This window comes from Oncorhynchus nerka, linkage group LG21 (assembly GCF_034236695.1).
Source record: "Oncorhynchus nerka isolate Pitt River linkage group LG21, Oner_Uvic_2.0, whole genome shotgun sequence".
In the NCBI taxonomy this organism is placed as follows: Eukaryota; Metazoa; Chordata; class Actinopteri; order Salmoniformes; family Salmonidae; genus Oncorhynchus; species Oncorhynchus nerka.
The window spans coordinates 7,229,944-7,252,563 of record NC_088416.1 but is presented as its reverse complement, the minus strand read 5'-3'; the positions used below and the strand labels follow the sequence as shown (position 1 = coordinate 7,252,563).

At 42.4% G+C, this 22,620-nt stretch overlaps 1 pseudogene; it reads right to left on the bottom strand.

The window, feature by feature from the left end:
• Positions 1–355: 355 nt before the first annotated feature.
• On the bottom strand, positions 356–22,377 carry LOC115103732 (myomesin-2-like; annotated as a pseudogene).
• Between the last annotated feature and the right edge of the window lie 243 nt (positions 22,378–22,620).

Sequence of the window (22,620 nt, the reverse complement as noted above, 5' to 3'; positions counted from 1 at the left end):
CGTTGACAAAACACATCACTTGAGAGTCCCTCCCTCTCCTTTCAGAGGTTTGGAACAAGTCAGGCTAGTAGTATCTTGTTTGGGTGAAAGGAAACACAGTCGTTTTCTTTATAGGTAGAGTTGTTACCCCAAATGTGACCTCTTCTGTGGAGTGTACATTTGTATTAAGGTACAACATGTTCTTAATACATAGTTGAGGAGAATATCAAAAGGATATTGTGCCATACAGACGTCCATATCGTCTAACGCTATTGGCAAATGACTAAAAGGTTCTTCCTTAAAAGAAAGACAATTGGGAGGTGAGAGGAGACAAGTCAGGGAAATAAAAAAGAAAGAATGACAGGAAAAGACAACAGAGGTGATAAATGAGGTTTATTTCTAACACAAAGCAAAGGGGGAAACGCAACATGGTGCAGACAAACGTAACTTCTCTGGCATAGCGACTGCAGTGCGGACGGCACTGGCTGTGTGTCTTTCCGTCTGCACTCTATGACATCTATTCACCATCCACAGAGAAATGGACACAGACATTCAGACCTGGGCTCAAATACCATTTGAATTCACTTCAAATACTTTAGCTGTGCTTGATTGAGCTTGCCTGTTGCAATGGAAAATTCCACCCCCTTGGCACCACCTGGCACAAACCCTGCCCACCAGGCACTTTAGGCAGGCTGATCCCAGGTCTTCCGACATTCCATTATATAGTACAGTATAGTGGAAGGTGCAGCTTTTTTTTCATGATTAACACTTATGATTAACATCTACTCTGTTCATTTCTTTTTTCAAACATTTCTTGCATGTTAAAGCTCAGTGACCAAGCTATATGACATATGACACCTAAAATGGACACCTTCATGTAACAGCTTTGGGTTTCACTCAACTCATGCTATAAATCAGTAGCAGAAAATGCTTCAAGCCTTCTCAGGCATCAATATCCCTGGTTACTTTCTAGGTGGAGTTGGTGACTTGAGAGATCTGGCAGGGCTGGGCGACTTAACATGCCTAGGGGTTGGGGATTTGGCGGTTGGGGTGGGGGACCTTAGGGAAGGGGTGGGGGACTTAAGGGATGGGGTGGGGGTCTGGGGGTGGGGGTTTGAGCAGGGGTAGGGGTTTGGGCAGGGGTCTTGGAGGCCAGGGGTGCAGGTGTTGCTCCTCTCCCTCCCATTTTGGGCTCGGGGGGGCTCTCGCCGTGCTTGTAGACGCTCACGGTGATCTCCACGAACTCCCCGCCATATTTGTTCCGTACGTTGATGCTGTACTTGCCGGAGTCCTCCGGCGTGACGGCGGTGATGGTGAGGCTGGCGAACTTATTGGCCTCAAGCGTTATCTTGGCGTGCTCAGTGGAGACTACCTCATTTTCATTCTTGAACCAGGTGACCTCTGGACTGGGGTCACCCCAGACTGTGCAGGTCAGGCTCAGGGTCTGAAGGTGGACAGAGGGAGGTGGAGAGGAGAGGTCAGACGTCAGAGAGATAGAGGTCAGAGAGAAAGATCTCTTGAATATGCACGCAATTCTCTACAAGAGACCACGTATTTTCAATACAATCACAATCTTATACAAGCATATGTCATCATGATATAAAGTTTGTTCAGAGTGCATAGTATATCCCACCTTCTGCTCCATAATGGTGACCACATCCGGCAGACCACCAACCACTCTACCACGGTCTGAGGATTAGAACAGTCAATTAGTACTTGTTGTCACGTAATCACTAGGATAATATGTATTGTGTAAATATAGTCTACTCACTCTTCTCAGCGAAGGCTGCAGCCCTGAAAGATAAAATAACGACATTGTTATAAATCAAGGACTTGGTGTATTACCAAAACATTTGGCAGTGTGTATACGATGAGGACAAATTCATGCCTTATAAAACCTGTGGAACTTTTCATTCTTTGATTGTTATTTTATGTGTTGCATTTTGCAAAAAAAACTAAAAAACTTTGAACTAAAAACCATAAGAAGAAAAGCACAGAAATAAGTATCTTACTTGAGTCTCAGGTACTCCTCATAGGCATCGGTATATGCTACAAAAAGACAAATTGACATGATAAGACATCGTCTACAAAAGACAAGCTGAGTGCAATTTAAAACAATCCTAGTGGTCAAAACTTCTGGATGTAATGACATGATTTCAACATTGTAACATCGTTTAGCCCGCTGGGATTATTTCTCTCGCAATGCTAACCTTGTCCGGAGAGGTCGAATGTGCGAGTGTGGGACTTGGTGGCATCCATAATCTGGATGGAGTAGTGTCCTTTCTCCTTCTCTGATGGCTCCCTGATCTGCATCCAGGCCATCTCAGCTGTGCCGGCGATCCTCATCTTCTCAGACGACGAGATCTTGCTATCCCTAAACGGACATGGTCAGGTTTATTCGTCTTTCCACAGTGATATTTAAAGGATGGATACTTTACGTTGAGGTAAGACCAACAGACAAATCTACCCTACAGTCTAAACTTAAATAAATAAAATGAGTATCTAGGAACATCCATTGATTGGCGTAGGTTACAGTATGCCTTCAAATCTCATCTCCAAAATGGCTGCATACTGTGTAACTGGCCTTGCTGATTGTGATGTAGATGAGATGTGCGTACTTGTGCAACCAGGCAGTCCTGATCTCCTCTGTGTAGTACTTCATGTAGCACTGGAGCCTGATGCCTTCTGGGGTACACTGAAGCACCAGCTCAGAGGCAGAAGACCCTGAGAGGAAAAGGAGAGGCAGAGACACAACCACACCAACACTAAGTACCTTCACAACCACACCAACACTAAGTACCTTCACAACCACACCAACACTAAGTACCTTCACAACCACACCAACACTAAGTACCTTCACAACCACGCCAACACTAAGTAGTTTCACAACCACACCAACACTAAGTATTTTCACAACCACACCAACACTAAGTATCTTCACAACCACACCAACACTAAGTATCTTCACAACCACACCAACACTAAGTATCTTCACAACCACACCAACACTAAGTATCTTCACAACCACACCAACACTAAGTATATTCACAATCCAACCAACACAAAGTACCTTCACAACCACACCAACGCTAAGTGCCATCACAGCAATACTAAGTACCTTCACAACCACAACAATGCAAAGGAGAACATCAATATTTTTCCCAGCAGGTGTTTTGATACAAAGTACTTACCAGCAATGTGGGCAATGGCGTTGATAATATCATCAAATACTGCAAATCAAAAACAGAATATTTGTAGAAAGAGGAATTCATTTTCAATATGTCCTGATAAAGGAAATTATATTGTATCAATAATCAGATTATAGATAGTGGAGATCCTGGAGCAGGAGTTTACCTTGGCCAGAAATGTCAAAGACAGAAGTGTCTTTCCCTCTGTCATCACTGAGTTTAGCTTCGTAATGGCCCTGGTCTTTCCTGGAGAACTGAAGAAAAAAGGTACTATTTACTGAGATTATATGATCAATTCAGAAAAATCTTGCAATAATTTTAGATAGTATCGTGATCTCGGAACAAAAAAAGATACTGTGGGAAATTGAAAAATAGGGTCAATATTCATTTAAGAAAATGTCTGCAAAAAACAGAGTTCCCTTGAGCAGTTGTATTCCCTGTGCAGTCATTGCTTTCAAGGTTCACAGCAGTAGTTACCAAGGAGATGGGGAGAGCAACGGATCCAGACATCACGTTAGGAGGGGTCGCCAGAACAATCTCCTCCTCATCCTTGAACCAGTGGAACACAGTCTCTTTCTTCACATTGGCAACCTGAGACAGAAACACATACAGAATACAATCTGTCCTGCAACTTTTAAATCACTGCAGAGCCTAGTAAAAAGCATGAGCTGAAGCACACCCAAACATGTTTGTAGAGGTGCTGACTAACAGAGAGTAAACTATATCCCAACGAAGTCCCAAAAAGTATATATGCTCCCAACAATTTAATGGGTAAACAGCAAAGGCCCAATGATTACAAATGTGTACACAGTTTCAACCTGAAGTAAATTGACATCTGTAACCACAATAACAGGTCCTAGAAAACGTGTTTGTTACCTTGCAGACGAGCAGAACAGTACAGTCGTCATCCACATGGTAGGAAAGGTACTCAGCAAAGTGGGGACCTAAACATGATAAGAAATATTACATTTTCAAAACTATTATCACAATATACAGTACATTTGTACATTTACGTAATTTAGCACACAATTTTCATACGGGTCCCGCGTGGGAATCAAACCAACAACCCTGGCGTTGCAAGCACCCTTCTCTACCAACTGAACCACACGGGACCAGTACAAGCGTTATCTACAGCGCAGTCTGAAATGTTGAAAATCAAACTAACAGACCAGCTGATTACTAATGTATGATATCAAGACAACAAAGTCTTCACTTTCTTGTTGACAAATTACACATAAACTTTCATACTAAATCGATCAAATATGTGCCATCAATCATCTGTGTACTAGGATAGAATACCTTGTTTCCTGATGTGCTCTGACCTCTGGAACTCAGCCTTCTTCAAGACAGCCTTGAACACTGAGAATAGAACACAACAATGTCAGTACTTAACCTAATACCCAACCTCTTACACTCTAGCACCATAGCCTTATAGTAAAGAAGTAAAATCTATCAAATCATTTTAGTGATTGCTTTAGTTTACCTGGATTGCAAGATGGGCAGAGTTTGTGGTTTTTATTGACTATTCTATTGGTTCTATTGCGCCAGGAAACTGAATCAAGCCCAGATAAAGTATTTGAAATCATCATTGAACCCAGGTCTGACTGTACTGTATATTACATCCCCTCTCACCATCTCCCACCAGGACCAGAGAGCTCTGGTTCTTGGCTCTGCCGTCGTGGATCTGGACGGTGTAGGTGGCCTCGCTGGCCTTGGAGAAGTGATCCACAGTCATCTGGATCACCCTGGTGTTCACATCATGGCTGATCTTGTGGCTCTGTGGCACATACAAAAACACATACCATCATTACATCAGGCATGTTTCCTAATAACTATTACCTTTATGTTTCACTGTTTATATGTTTCATGTGATTATGTCTCATGTTATTTGTTATGTATATTCACACTGCATAATTGCCCCCGGTGGGATGAATAAAATACTATTGAATTATATTCATCAGTGAAATTCAGAGTACAGGAAAAGGCATCATGTTTACATGCATTTTTGAATGTTTTTTTCTGTTGCTTTGTTAACTGTGCCATATAGCACACCTTCCTTATCCTTGATTAAAAAGCAATGTTTGAGGTTGTCGGTTTGGCACCTACATCACTGCTGGTGACCTCCTTGTCGTTGACAATGAACCTATAGGTGACGGCGGGTGACATCTTGAGGCACTGCAGCCAGAAACGCACGTGGCCCTTCTCTAGAACCTCATAGTTCAGTTGGTGCTTCAGTGGGACAACTGGACGAAGAAACAAACAAAGAAATTCTCAATTCTCAAGGGATGTTTGTTGTGGTATTGTGAGACGATTCCTATGTGACGCTTCACCCCTGACAAAGATGCATATTGAAGGATAATACTCACTTGGATGTCTGATGTTGTAGCTGAGTTCCAGCATGGTGTTCAGGGCTGCAAGATAAAATTCAAGAATGAAGAATATCGGTATAAACTTTGACAAGAAACATATCTATATTTTTAAATCTGAGTCTAGGGGCGTATCCAAACCTACCATCCTCTGTCACGGTGTGGCTGGCAGAAACTCCATCAGTGTCAGTCACAACCACAGAGAAGGCACCCAAATCACTCACGTCTGGGTTGACGAAAGTCAGCTTAGAGCTGGAAAAAAAAAATGTCGAGACAAATTATGTTGACAAAAATATTTAGTATGGTTGTATGGTCAATAAAGACAACAAAAAAAAAACACTTACTGTTTGCCCTTAGTTTCTATGGCGACTCTTGGACAGTCCCTGATTTCTTTGTAGTTCTTAGACCAAGCAAAGTTGGAGGTCTCAGAAATCTCACAGGCCTCGAATGACAGGAAAATATCACCAGTGTCTTCATCCACTCCACACTGGATCTCCTGGGTGCCTTAACACATGAAAACAAACAAAATAATAACCTTTATTGCTGAGTGGTGGAGAGGAAATGTACATAATATGCATCAGCAAAACTGTTCAAACCAAAAGCTAATGAAAATACTGCTCAAAACCAATGAATGTGTGTGTGTCATATGTTCCTATACCAAAACCGTTCAAACACAAATCCAACAGGCTATATCAGACTGAAGTTGTCACACAGTAAATGTCATACAGTTGTCATATATCTGTCATATAAGTGTTATTACCTGGCAGAGCCTTGGCCACCACTGGCTCAGATGCCTGGGAGGCCTTTCCTACTCCCTCAGCGTTGACAGCCTTCACTTTGAACGTATACTCTGCTCCTGCCTCCAGACCAGTCACCTATACAGCGCCAACAAATCATCACATCCATTAAACATTACATCGTTCATTGCAGACTGAATCCTAACTTGAGTTACAAGAGCACAACAATGACATTTAATGAACATTTCTATATCCAAACATGATTCAAGCTACATTTTTTGAGTTTTACGCACACATATTACAAGTTAAGATTCAATATACAAACTCTGCAGAGATGATGTGAATCATCATGTCTGCAGGTCTACATACTGTAGCTGCCTGTTTACCTGCAGGTAACAGTGGCCAATAGCCTCTTCCTTCAGGGGGTGGTAGTGATGGCCCTTCTTGGCCATCTCCACGATGTATCCAGTGACGGCACTGGCGCCTGTATAGACAGGGGCCTTCCACAGGATGACCAGGGAGTCACCTCTGACCTCTCTGAGGGCCAGGTCATAGGCTGGACCTAAAGGTCAAAGGTCAAACAGTAACCTTGCACAATCTCACTGCCCATAGCTGGAACATTCAAATTAAAATAACTTCATCTCAAATTAAATAAGTAACAGGGACATTATACAGTACCACAATACTAATGCAAAAAAAAAATACTCATAATAAGATGGTTACTTTACCAGGTACTGTGGTAGTCCAGGCCTCACACTTCAGAGGTGTGCTGGGAGCAGAGGGCACGCCCACACCTGCCAGGTTCCCAGCCTGGACCTTAAACTCGTAGAAGGTTCCCTCCGTCAGACCGTCGACCTGAAGAGAAGGGGACAATATTGCGACAGGGATCCAAACATATCCAATATTTTCAACAGTGTTGCTACAAGTAGCTACATATTTGCTATTGATTTTGAATGGCAACGTTTTATTACAGCTCTAATCTATCATTTGGATGCAGAGGGAAGAGTACATACCATTCACACTATCAACACCGCAGTTATTAAACCATTATGTATGAAGAACCAAACCTATTTATCCTAATCAGATGCCACTTCTGATACCATGTGACATACCGTGTAGGTCTTGGTCTTGGTAGGGGCAGAGTTGACCTCCTTCCAGGCCAGGGTGTCTGCATCACGCTTGTCGACATAGTAGGCGTTGATCTTGGAGCCACCGCAGTGCTTGGGGCTCTTCCAGGCAATGATCATGGAGGCTCCGTCACAACTCAGCATGGTGATGCCATGAGGTGCACTGGGAGTCGCTGTGGCACAGAGTCACACAGGTAAATTCAGGATTACTTTCCATCAAGTAAAATTGACCCGTTTTTTTTTCATTTCAAACTGATGTGAAAATTCATAGACATTTTTTTTTAAATATGGGATTTGTCATACAGTTGCATGAGGGTTTTTTGTTATACAGTGATATATATAGTGGTTAAACTGCATGTACAGTATGGTGGGTGATTTGAAAGGAAACACACGATAATACTGTGATACTCTGACAAGAGTTCAGAGCACAGATACAGCAAAAGTTGGGGGAAGGGACAGTGAATAAGTCTGGTGGTGAACCTGTTCAGGAGCAACACTGTGCATTAAAAACACCCCTAGATAACAGAACAACTCAATACATACCATACTCCACTCACCTCTCTAGATGAAATAATAAAATCCTTCATATTAGACATTGGACAAAGGAAAATAGTCAAAGTTAAGTATTGATAGTAAGGCAATAGAGCTTGCTCTTTGGGGGTCTAGTTAAGGTTACTGTAAAGCACTGTATGTGACAACTGTTGGTGTAAAAAAAAAAAAAACTTTTTAAATATTGTATTAACTGATGGCAATTCTGCATTTCTCATATGGCAATATTCTATTGATACTCACTGAGGGCGGACTTCACAGCAATTGGAGTAGACTCCTGGGACTCATCACTGAGGCCATAGATGTTGACAGCCTGGACACGGAACACATAGGTCTCCCCCGGGGTCAGTCCATGGACCACAAACCTAAAACAGGGAAATTAAACATGATCATCTATACGTCTTGAATTTAAGGTAGAATTGCTGACTCTAAGACCTGGACAATATACACAATCGATCAAAAGTTTGGGGTCACTTAGAAATGTCCTTGTTTTTTAAAGAAAGGCACATTCTTTGGCCTTCTTTAGACTACTTGAGTATCTGGAGCATCAGCATTTGTGGGTTCGATTACAGGCTCAAAATGGCCAGAAACAAAGGACTTTTTCTAAATGAAGGCTATTCCATGAGAGAAATTGCCAAGAAACTGAAGATCTTGTACAACGCTGTGTACTACTCCCTTCACAGAACAGCGCAAACTGGCTCTAATCAGAATAGAAATAGGAGTGGGAGGCCCCGGGGCACAACTGAGCAAAAGGACAACTACATTAGTGTCTAGTTTGAGAAAAAGACTCCTCACAAGTCCTCAACTGGCAGCTTCATTAAATTGTACCCGCAAAACACCAGCCTCAACGTCAACAGGTAAGAGGCGACACTGGGATGCTGGCCTCCTAGCCATCTGGTTCTTGGTCACCTCCCTGACCAAGGCCCTTCTCGCCTGATTGCTCAGTTTGGCCAGCTTTAGGAAGAGTCTTGGTGGTTCCAAACTTCTTCCATTTAAGAATGATGGAGGGCACTGTATTCTGGGGATCTTCAATGCTGCAGAAATGTTCTAGTACACTTCCCCCGATCTGTGCCTCGACACAATTCTGTCTCATAGCTCTACGGACAATTTCTTTAACCTCATGGCTTGGTTTTTGCGGTGACATGCACTGTCAACTGTGGAACCTTTCATAGACAGTTGTGTGCCTTTTCCAAATCATGTCCAAACAATTGAATTTACTCCAATCAAGTTGTAGAAACATCTCAAGGATGATCAATGGAAACAGGATGGACATGAGCTCAATTGTCGGAGGGCTAGGGTCAGTCTGTTATATCTGGAGTATTTCTCCTGTCTTATCCGGTGTCCTGTGTGAATTTAAGTATGCTCTCTCTAATTGTTTCTTTCTTTCTCTTGGAGGACCTGAGCTCTAGGACCATGCCTCAGGACTACCTGGCATGGTGACTCCTTGCTGTCCCCAGTCCATCTGTCCGTGCTGCTGCTCCAGTTTCAACTGTTCTGCCTGTGGCTATGGAACTCTGACCTGTTCACCGGACATGCTACCTGTCCCAGACCTGCTGTTTTCAACTCTCTAGAGACAGCAGGAGCGGTAGAGATATTCTCAATGATCGGCTATGAAAAGCCGACTGACATTTACTCCTGAGGTGCTGACCTGTTGCACCCTCGACAACTACTGTGATTATTATTATTTTACCATGCTGGTCATTTATGAACATTTGAACATCTTGGCCATGTTCTGTTATAATCTCCACCCGGCACAGCCAGAAGAGGACTGGCCACCCCTCATAGCCTGGTTCCTCTCTAGGTTTCTTCCTAGGTTTTGGCCTTTCTAGGGAGTTTTTCCTAGCCACCGTGCTTCTACACTTGGATTGCTTGCTGTTTGGGGTTTTAGGCTGGGTTTCTGTACAGCACTTTGAGATATCAGCTGATGTAAGAAGGGCTTTATAAATACATTTGATTTGATTTAAACTTCCAGTCTGATAACAAAACGGTCTGAATACTTATGTAAATATGTTTTTAATACATTTGCTAAAATTTCTAAAAACCTGTTTTTGCTTTGTCATTATGGGGTATTGTGTGTAGATTATTGAGGATTTGTTTTTATTTAACACATTTGAGAATAAGGCTGTAACGTAACAAAATGTGGAAAAAGTCGAGGGGTCTGAATACTTTCTGAAGGCACTGTAGGTGTCAGGATTTTGCCAAATCAGTGTCTCGTTTGCAAAGATTTGATTTCTGTATTATTCTCAAGCCAGAGGCCTGTCACACTACATTCACTGTCCCATCTCCTTTAATAACATATCTAATATTAAATCACTGCCATAGCTTGAATAGATAACTATTAGACAAACGTCTATGTTTAAATGGCTACCTGGTGTGCTTGTAGGGCTTGTGGTTGCATGGGGCCCAGGCCTTGGATCCCACCAAAGAGGCATCTATGTAGTACCCAATGAGGTGGTTGGGGTGTTTGGGGGGGTCCCACTGCACAAACACAGAGGACTTGGTGTTCCTGGTGGCAACCACCTGACCAGGAGCGGAGGGAACACCTACACAGGCAAAACACATGCATGTTGGGGACTGGAGATATTGAATTGATGTATCATTTCTACACAGTAACAGAGTAAAGGGGTTAGGAATGAGAAAAACATGCATCTTCATTATAAATCTTCAAATAAATGATTGTCGTCATTTATAAACACCATTTAAGACGGGAGAAATAAAGCATTTCTCATGATGCATTTACATACCTGATGTGGCGGGATATCTTGGTGCAATGTTATGAGGAGATACAGACATATAAAGAACAATGGACACAATAACCATTCTGTAAACCTGTGGACTATATTCCACCAAGGGATTACATTATTTTCGGTTGTGATACATGATGTCATGCATCTTTCATGACGGGAGTTCGTGTCAGACAAGAGTGTACCATTATCAATCATGGATATTGTGGGGACGAAACGTATTTTGGGATTGTGACGTTAGGGTGAGGATACTGTAGGATTTGATGTGACTTAATCATGCCCATCATCATTGGTAGTTAGTTTCTCCAAAATACGATCAGGGGTGAAAGACCGATTTGTGATTGTGACATTACAGGAGTGTGATAGTAACACTACATAAATCTCAGTGTGTTTCAAGTAAGGGATAAACGTTGGGCTTTATATTGTACATACCAACAGGCCGCTCACTACCTGAAACATATGTTAAACAGAGTCTCATTTGTCAAAGTAGAATTGGAAGGATTCCTTCACTGTCACTGTTTGTTAATGCATGTATCATATGCATGTATCATACATTTTGTGTGTGTATGTGTGTGTACCCGTCTGTGTGTGTGTACTCGTCTCTGTGTGTGTGTGTGTGTGCCTGCCTGTGTTTGTGTGTGTGTGTGCTAAACCCCACTCTTACCATGCTCATCCACCTTTTCGATGGGATCTGTAGGCTTAGAGGCCTCGCTGGCCCCGTACAAGTTCTCAGAATGCACACGGAACTGGTACTTTTTCCCGGCTTCCAAATCGAAAACGGGGTAGCGAGGGGACTGCAGTTTCACTGCTGTGTTGATTCTCTGCCAAGCCCCAGTGCCTGACACGGACTAGTGGATATTTGGGACGGGGAAGGCAAATGAGAGGTAAAAGCCTTCTACAACATCATTGAATCACTAATCTCATTCGAAAAAAATGCCTTTAGCAACATACCTGCCAGCTGTTATTTCTGCCATTTTGCAAAAAATATTACTGCACTTTAGACAGATTGAAAGTTGTGAAAAGATCAAATGGGCTGTCTAATCTACTACAGTAGACTGTACTGAGAGATCTACATGCTGTAGATGGGAAGGGGAAAGGAGCAGCCACACACCTTCTCAATGATGTACCACAGTGGTGCCCGTCCACGAGGGCTGGGGGGTTTCCAGCTCAGCACGATATATGATTTGAATATCTCTGAGGCATGCACATCTGTAGGCTCCCCCGGCAATGTAACGTAACCTATGTTGGGATTGGATGGCATTGAACAATACTTCATAACACTTATTATTTGATTAGATCAAACTTTAAAGTACATTTGGGGTTCATTTAGTATTATGGAATTACATTTGGGGTTAGTTTAGATCGTTTTAGTTACAATGTTTGCGTCAAGAGTTAGATGATGGGTTAAAAGTTATACAACGCAAAGGATGACATTTGGATATGAAAAATGAAGGATATAAGTTATAATCTACCCATGTTAAATATAAGTTTAAAGAGCTGGCTGGTTAGTTGCCTATTTATTATGGTGCTCGTCTCACCGTTAGTCCAGTGGTGTCAATGAAGTTGCTTAGAAAAGTTGTTTTTATTAATTCTTATTATGATATTATTATGACTACTATCATTAAGAGTTGTTACGATGGCAATGCCAAAGTCCAATCTAAAAGCAGAAGGTGAGCATGAAGCGCGCGGGTTTATTGATTAATAAGGACAATTAGGAGAGAAATCCTTCAACTCCTCTTTTAAGGTACTGAGAACACAAGTATTTATGTGTACATACATTCATGTGTATAGTATTGTATATTGTAAGGGCTTTTGCCGATACGATATATTCAACAGGTATTTGCTTTGATGGACATTGGTCAGTTAGGGAAATGTTGTGGATATGTTGATTTCAACGCTGAGTGGAAGGTTCATTTGTTACCCAGTGTTTTTGTTTAATAGACGAGAGGAATAGAACAGACTCAACACAATATTTTTGTCCGTTACCATTGTTGGCATACTCTACCTTCCAGGTCATCCTCTTTAATCACTACTTCATGTTTCCCATCCAGTTTAATCACTGTTTCAAACAGAGGACAAACCAGAAAAGTCATGTGTGACACAAAGGTACATCTGCTGTCTGATATTTCACCCAAAAACATAAATACAAAAGATGTCCTTTGAGTATGCACTCTCAAGTAGACATCATGAGTCTGTGTGTGGTTATGTACCTTGCAGTCTCTCTCGCTCAGCTGGGTCAAGGGCAGTCACCTTGTCAGACTCGCGGGACGGTCTGCTGATCCCGGCACTGTTGACAGCCCTGACCCGGAAGTGGTAGGCGTGACCCACGCTCAGGCCGTGCACGGGGTACTTACAGATCCGCACTGAGGCGTCGTTACACTGGGTCCAGGTAGCACTACCAGACTCACGTCTGTACAGGAGGAGGAGGAATTACATCATAAACCATCGAATGTATTGACGTGTGGAAGTGCTTGGTCTGAATGGACATCAACAATGATACTGCAGATGTTTGTAGTTCCATCAGTCATTTATCTAGAAATCTAATTCGCGTGCCTTCGTCACAAGTCTTTGTTTGGCTCTGTGAGATCCGGTAGCTTCACAAAATCAATTGCTCTACCAGATTAGATCTGAAACATCATGTGACCGTGAAGTTTCTCACAATCACTCCACTGTCTTACACTCTCAATGGCCATCCTTTAGGTCTTCTGCATCTTCTAACAACTACAATCAAATCTGCTTTTATTGACTATTGTTGGAGATTCTGTATGAGAGAGTCTAACGTAAGGTTCTAAATGACTAAAACTGACTTGTCCACAAAGTATCCGGTGATGGCAGCCTCGTTGGTGGTGTTGGGGGGTTTCCAGGCAACCAGGACGTAGTCCGAGTTGATGTCAAACGCCTTGACGCTGATTGGTGCACCAGGTGCTCCAGCCACAGAGGGAGCAGCATCTGGGGAATAAGGAAGAGAACAAGGAAGCAAGGTGGGACTGTAGAGAATAAGGAGACAAAGCGGCAACACTGTATAAATCACTTGGGTTATCACATGCAAATATGTATGGGATTATGTAAAATGCCTAGACCATATATTTGTGTTGAGTCAGGCCTGAAGTTTAAAGGGTCCGTTGGAACTGTGTCATTTATCCCTAAATGTTTCTTAACAACAAACCTCAAACCTGGTATTGTTTCTAATTTATATAATTACACTAAACATTCTTTCCTTTCTAATGTATAACATTAAATAATATTTCTCAAATATAAATATGTTGTTTCTACACTCTTAGAAAAAAGGCTTCCAAAAGGGTTCTTCCACATTAGAGAACCATTTTTGGTTCCAGGTAGAACCCTTTTGGGTTTCATGTAGAACCCTCTGTACAAAGGGCTCTACATGGAACCCATCTACATGGAACCCAAAAGGGTTCTACATGGAACCAATATGGTTCTACCTGCAACCAAAAAGGACTCTTCAAAGGGTTCTCCTATGGGAACAGCAGAAGAACCCTTTTAGGTTCTAGATAGATTTCTAACGGTGTTTGCTGCTTTATTGTCAAATTATAATATCATTTCATTATAAGACCATATGACTTTACCTTTCACAAAGAGGTAGGCGCTGTGCTCAGTGGTGCCGTCCTTCGTCCACATGCGGAGGGTGTACAGACCCTCATCATCCTTGGCCAGGAGGGGCAAAGTCAAAGTGGCAGTGCCCCCACCAACCTTAATCTCAGCCAACTTCCCAGCCTTCAGCAGTTTATCTGATCAACAACAGAGACGGAATAACAACACTTTATCGAGTAGTTGGTTGTTGTTGAGAGTTGACCGTAAGAACATGATGGTAGAATGTTTTCAAAAACTGTTGCTTCATTCTATGTCACACTGTAATATGCTGGGCTGCGCTGTACGGACATGTGCTGTGAATGAAGATGCACTGTGCTTTCTACACAATGTACTGTATGGCTCTCCTGTGTGGTGCTGTTTGTGATGATGTACCATTGAGTAATGTTCACTCGCTCACCATCTCTGTACCACTGGGCCAGTGGTGGTACGTTGGGCAGATCAGGGACCACCACCATGGTACACACCAGACTAATGGAACCTCCCTCTGTTCCGAACGACACTCCAAACCTATCCAGCATGGTGATCTCCAGCTTACTGTGGTGGATCACAGTCAGGTGGGGCACTGAGGAGAAGACAAGGACAACACATGCTAATATATTAGTACATCTCAAGTATACCAATAATGCCCTATAGTGCTTGCTATGATCTGTGTTAACCAAACACTTAAACAACATATACCTATATCAGTATATAATACATACAGATATTATGCAGCTTGTGGATGAAGAAATGTCATTATGACATGTAAACAAACCAGTTTAGCACAATCCAATATTATCATGGTTGATGTGTTCGTAAAAGTGTGTTGTATTGTGACATTGTAAGGTCCTTCAGTGTGTGTTGAATATAAGTCGCCCCTTGTTTCCATTCGTTGACTGTCTCAGGGCCAGAACAACACAAAGTCACACTCACAATAGTTTCCAGTGCTTATCAGGCCACTTAGATAGACACTGTTATTTGTGGACTCTGATCTCAAGCAAAGCCTGCCATGTCTGGGCCCCACTCCAGCAGCACTGGGCTGGTTCTCCACCCACCCTCCTTCTCAATCCACTCTTTCCTCTCACCTTGACCAGAAAGCTGGCAGGACCCATAGGCTCCTCCTGCTGGTCCTATGAGGAATACAAATAATTTTTAGAAAGGGAAGAAGGAACATTATTTTTTTTAAATGAAAACCTTCATTCAGATTCATATGCTATGGGTGTTTGTTGTGTTGGAGAGTGACATTTGAGGGAACTTTTAATAGCAGCTCAAGTCCAGTGCAAATACTTCAAAGACAGAGAAAGAGAGAGAGAGAGAGAGAGAGAGAGAGAGAGAGAGAGAGAGAAAAAACCTCACTATTGATAGTGACAAAGGCCTTGCTGGTAGTTGATCCATGAGAGTTCGTTGCCACGGCGCTGTACTCTGCAGTATCACTCACCACGCACCTAAGTGAAGGAAATTAGATATTAGTATATTATGATTCCATTGGCTCAAATAAACGGTACATGTGTATTGTGCTGTTCATTATCACTGTTTCTACAACAGGTCGGTCTAATCCTGAATTCTGATTGGTTAAAAACGGTTAATGTCATAGGGGGTTATTGGCATTGTGTTAAATTACTTCAGGACTGTGTAACATCCAAGAAATGCATTTAGTTCATAACATCCTCCCCTTCACCTTCATGCCTTTTAAAGGACGACTTTTAATCCCAGTCAAATGTTTGACGACATGAGTGAGAAGAAGGAGACATTGCGTTTTAGAAGGTGATCTCATGGCTTGAGAGCGCCGTCGAACAGAAGGCGACGTTCTGAAGCAGCAGAAGGCGTTAATAAGAAGGCGGCACATCGTGAGGACAGACATTCCCATGGAGAACCCGAGGTTGAGAATAGAAGAGGAGAAATGTGACCGTCCCCCCTGGAAGTACTATTTTAAAGACGATTCCTTTTCCATTTTCCCAGCTGGGGTGATATGGATCTCCGGCCATGTTATTCCCACCGTTACTCTCTTTCTCTTCAAATATTATCAAAGACAACTAATTGATTAAGTGAGGAAAAGAAAAGGGTATGAAAGAGAGCGTGTTGGGGTGGAGGGGCTACCTTAAACGGCGGTGTCCTTTTTGACCTAGTAACGTAATGACGACGTAGGAGAGATTCAGTGCAGAGAGCGAGAGAGCGAGAGAGAGAGAGAGAGAGAGAGAGAGAGGGGGGGGAGGAATGAACGGATCGAATGACACGGAGGTCAGCACTTCGGTATGAACAGCTGAGGCGTCGTGAAGACGAGGGCCGGGCGGGCCAGCGACATGCAGGCTGTCTTTAGAGTCTTTAGACTAAATAGGAAATGCAACAACCCCCTCCCCCCTTCAGTTTCACTGGGGTGCCATTCACTTCCACTGGCAACAGGGAACAACCAAAGGGGACAATGGGTACCGCCTGACAACAAGTGGAAAAACAACACCTGTTCATAGAGTAGAACAAGGCAAGTGACAATTTCATTTGAAGTCAGTAAGTTCAAGAAATGAAACACAATTTAATGTATGTAATAATGATTTCAAATACTACAGTATGTGAATTGAATTTCGGTTCATGTCCTTAATCAAGTTGAAATTAACCCGAACTTGACCTTGGTCAAATTAAACCAATTAACATGAAAAGAGACAGTGAATTAGAGTGAGGTACAGTACCTGCTAATAATCAGACTGTGTACTCCATACTTGCTCTCAATCTTGTACTTTCCTGGGGCACTCAGTGGGTCAACAGGTTTTCCTCCCTTATACCTGAAAATACAAGGCATCAAATTAGTAAGTGGGTTCTGATTGAATTTTTAGTACAGAAGTGTTTTTAATAGATCTGTTATGTGACATATAACTAATATTGCATAATTTTGACATAATTAATATGTTAGCATATTTGACATTACTTCAATGGTTAAACGTCACTATTTAGAAAATTTCTAATGAGACTGTGTTGACAGGAAACCTTTTTTTTCTCCCCAATTTCGTGGTATCCAATTGGTAGCTACAGCCCTGTCTCATCGCTGCAACTCCCGTACGGACTCGGGAGAGGTGAAGGTCGAGAGCCGTGTGTCCTCCGCAGCACAACCCAACCGCACTGCTTATTGACACAATGCCCACTTAACCCGGAAGCCAGCCGCACCAATGTGTCGGAGGAAACACAGTACACCTGGCGACTGTGTCACGGTGCACTGCGCACGGCCCGCCACAGGAGTCGCTAGTGCGCGATGGGACGAGGACATCCCTGCCGGCCAAACCCTCCCCTAACCTGGATGACGCTAGGACAATTGTGCGCCGCCTCATGGGTCTTCCCGGTCGCGGCCGGCTGTGACAGAGCCTGGACTCGAACTCGGAATCTCTAGTGGCACAGCTAGCACTGCGATGCAGTGCCTTGGACCACTGTACCATTCGCGAGGCCGTTGACAGGAAACATAAACAAAATATAGCCTAAATATCTGTGAAGTTCCTCCAATAAACAGTGAAATGTGCAGAGACATTTATAGCATGAGACAAGACCAAGGTGCTGGCTGTTAAAGTAGGGACGGTGTAAATGGTGCTAATGTGATCATTAACATAGGGCTAATGAGACCCATAGAGTGAGGAAACCTCAGTAAAAAGCTCCAATAGACACCATAATGAAGGCCAGCCAAGTACTGTCCCAGAGGACAAATCTGGTTGAAATGATGTCATTATAACCAGTTTACAACCACAACTGCAGGTAAATGCTCATTAAAAGTGCATTCTAATCCATCGTAGGCAAATGTCTCTAAACTGTCTGTCTATAAATGAAGCAGTTGCTAAGTTGTTGGTAAAACATGTCACATCTCAAAGACTACATGGCTAATCATAGTAGTTACCAGATGCAGACACCATATGGAAACGGATACATAATGAAGTACAACAGTGGTTCAATAAGAGGCGAGCGCTCCTAACCATTTGACAATAGGCCTGGGGTGACCGTCCACGGTGCAGAACAGCTTGACAGGAGTCTTCTCCCACGCGGCGTGGGGCCTCAGAGCCACCAGGAAGTCAGGGGCCTTGCCCGTCTCCGTACTCGACGTCACCTTCTTGTGCATCATCTCCTGCACCTGAGGAGAGACAGTAAAAGTTGCATTAGCAAATGAGGGGCAACCTTTCCTCCAGCAGTGATAAGGTTAGTATAGGTAGAAACAGGATAATATAAACTATAGGCAAAAAGCTATCAAATATTACATATCTGTTTAACTGTGATATGTGCAAATCACAGGGTTTCATCAATGATATCTGATCCTGTGTCAGCAGCACTGCATATAACATGATCCTTCCACAATCCAGTGTATTACCTCTCTCTTAATCTCAATATTCTCCACTTGGGTCTTTGTGGCCACTCGCATCCTGTGGAGCTCCTTCTGAATTGAAGCAAGTCCTTTCCCAACATGACTAGACACTCGCTGGTACTCCTCTATCTCATCGGTGCTCCTACATACATATTCCATAGCAGGAAAGATAAGAATTTATATATCGGTACAATATACAGTGTTTAATCAAAAACGACAACAACAGACGAACACTTCAACGTATTGTCCAGTGTTAGGTCAGATAGGTTATTAACATCTAACCAACTCATCCTGTATAACAGGGTTCCACAACTGGGGGCTTGCTTTTTTCCCCATTGTTTTTTGTGTTCATTGTTGGATATAAAAATCGTCCCGCAGCTGAATCTATTTTGATGATCCCTGCTGTATAATGAACACAACACATGTACCAGGACACAATTTGGCATATTTTCTGTGTTTTTCAGTCACCATAGTAGCTCCTGCTAGTCTTTGCCTGCAGTCTGCTCTGACTGTGGTAAATATTCCCTTACACCTAAAACAGCATGACATATGGGCCCAGTCCAGAAACAACCCCTAGCCCCTTCCCCTAGGCACTTCATGTAAACCTGAAAGAATTTAATAGGTATGGTAGTAGTTCCATCTTAGTTGGGTGGAGATTTTGCCAAATTGCTTACACCTATCGAATCCTTTCAGATCTACACAAGTGTCAAGGGGTAAAAGCTAGGGGTTGTTTCTGTACTGGGCCAATGTAGCTGTGAGACACTGTCCTATTGGACCCACCTCTGCCTGAACGCCACTGTATAGGCTGGTTCAGCCATAGCCTCTGTGGCGTGGGTGTGCTGCACCTGATTCACGGACTTAGAGCTTGATTTCCTGTAGAGAGAGAGCAGTCGTTAGAATCATTAGAACAGGTAGATAGGAAGATTTTTTAAAAACACTTAGTGCCAGCACTGTTTTGGTGGTACTGTGATTTTAAAATGTAAAAACAATTGTAGAATATACTTCATATGAAAAACCAAAAAGGGACATAAAAAGCTAATAAAATCAATTAATTTAGTGGTTTTCACTTAGATAGTGAGATCATTGGTATTGGACAAAAGTTCACTTTTCAACCTCATTTTCAATCTCCAGCACAATACCAGTGTCAACATATGTGAAAATTGAGCATTTCTACGTTTTGTAGAAAAAAAATAGAAAGTTAAAAACGTCTTCCCGATGACATCATCAAAAGTGAAACATTTTAAAAACATGGATTTTCAAACACTATGAGATTCGTGGTGACGTGAGGAGCAAGAAAATAACCATCCCTTGGGCTAGAAAATCACCGTGGCCTACCCTGTGATGTCACAGAGAAACATTGTTTTTTGTACTTTTCTTCTTATCTTTTTAACCACAGATCATAGAAACGTGCTGTTTTCACATATATGGACACTGGTTTGGTGCTGGAAATGATGAATAGGAGGTTGAAAAGTTACAGAATTGCCCTTTTAATTTCTTAGCAAATATAACCAATAAAGAGTCCAGTAACTGGATAGTTTTTTTCTTGATGGGTTGGGGTCTAGAACAGGGTTCAGGATATGTTTCAGGCACAGTAAAGCAGTGGCATGCGCACTAGACATGGGTTGCATAACAACATCAACGTCACGGCCTGCTAGGACCTGGTCAATAGGTCCCAACACTTTGGCTTCTGCTTGCAGCGTGACAAATTCTGAGTTTGAGGCTTCATTGGGTACAGTTCCATTTGAACGCCACCACTTCAGCTCACCACAGACTCCTATAACCTTGGAATTGCAGTTTGAAGCACAGCCGATGGCGTAACCACCAAAGGGTTGGGGTGGTCTGAGGAGCGCTAAAGCAACATCTAGTGGCCTGATATGACCCTACGACCCTAAAACAAGGCAGAATCCATTGCTGCAAGCCGCATAGCATCAGCATGGGGTGGTGTACATTTGAAGTTGGAGACCATCTCTTGTCCACTCCACTTCCCTCTACACCAGCACCATGTGCATCCACGCTATTGTGCTCCAGCTGCTGTATTGCCAAAAAACTGCTTTCTATAGTGCTGCAGGTGAGCAATAACACTAATCCCCTACCTTGAAGAGTGCTCCTTGACAACATGCTTAGTAGTGTGAGAGCTGTGATGGCTGACGTGGCTCACATGCTTCTTCTGATTAAAATGCATGACCTTGGTAGGCATGGCTGGAACACTTCAAAAGAGACCTGGTCACAATACCAGGTAAGGAGAGGGAGGAGGGAAATGGAATTGTTTACCTTTACTTCACATGCAACTGAACATTGGAGGTGGTTTGCTGTGTTAATGACGTTTTCAACATTAATGTCAATGTATTTAGCATGATCAGACACAATAATGACTTCCCATTGAGCGCTTTTCACGCTGCTTTTGTCAACTATAGTTGTCAACCTTCTACGGTTGATGAGAATCTGCAAAGCCTTAGTACATGAATATTCCCTATTATCATCAACTTTCACATAATTATTGACAACATAGCCTAACTGCAGCGCCCGCACTTATAGGCACACAGGCTCTCTCTGTCTTTGAAGGCCTCACAAAATGGCTGTCGAAAGACTGATACGCAATGGTTATTATTTCTCCATTAAACTCCAAATACTTTGACAGAGAATATATCTTTCACATTATCTCCCTTGCATACTAATTCTATGATATTTATCCCACAAATGACATTTTCAGGCATAACTTTATGGTTTATGAGGGGCCATGAATGTTGCCTCCACATACCACCATATAAACAGGGGTCAGCCCCTCAAATGTTTCACCCTGCACAGCTCATCTATGAATAGCTGAAAGAAGTTTGAAGGCTAATGCACTGGAGAAATATAGTCAAAAGCCACAGAAGAAAATTAGTAGCCTGCACGTTTGGCTGAATGTAGGCCAATACTCATTAGAAAATAAATTGGCCTAACATAAATAAGACAAGTCATCAACATCCTGATCAATCAATACATTCATTATTCAACTGCCTCTTAATAAATTCAATACTAATCTGTTTATGTACTATCCAACTTTCCAGGACATGTCTTAGGTATACAATCATTCTAGGCAGCGTAGCCTAGTGGTTAGAGCATTGGACTAGTAACCGGAAGGTTGCGAGTTCAAACCCCCGAGCTGACAAGGTACAAATCTGTCGTTCTGCCCCTGAACAGGCAGTTAACCCACTGTTCCCAGGCCGTCATTGAAAATAAGAATGTGTTCTTAACTGACTTGCCTGGTAAAATAAAATAAAAAAATTCGTTAGGTTGCCAAACTGATGCACCAAAAAAATAGGTTCAGCGACCTCTTCATTCAAAGGCATGCCATTAGTGCACAGTGAAAGTATAACTGCCTTCAGATAAATTTCAACACAACCCCTTATCCCTCACCGGAGACAAATGATCAATCCCCAAAACAACTCCAGACATGTAAATCTGTCACTCTTTCACTTAGTTTACATGTATGACCCCATATATGACCATTATCAACGTTAATGTACTGGAAAGGTTCCCCTGAAATAAAAATGTTGGATTTATAACAACCCGCTCAGCGTAATTATGATAAAATAACAGATAGAAACGCGACTCACCCCTTGAGATTAAAACAGCGCAAAGCGGTAGCAGACGAGCCTGATGCCGCTTGGGAGGCACTTGCTGATGGTAACAAAAATATTACCCTCTCACTCAAGGAATGGCTTTCCCCGACCACCCCATGTATGGGTGCACTTATGACTATATATAGCATTTACCAACATTTTCTGACCCATTCAACACTTTCAGTCAAAGTTGACGAGGGCAGGTGGCTGTTGAAATGGTCAAATAATTAACACAAATATTTGCGTCATTTTCGTCGATATTATTGTAGGATTTTTCAACAGGTTATTTATTGGATAAACTGTCTTTCCTTGCAAAAGATTCGTGATTTTTTATTTTGTCAATAATGTAATAGGCATATAAATATGTGTTTTAGCCTATTTTTGTTTTCGAGAAGATGACAACCGAA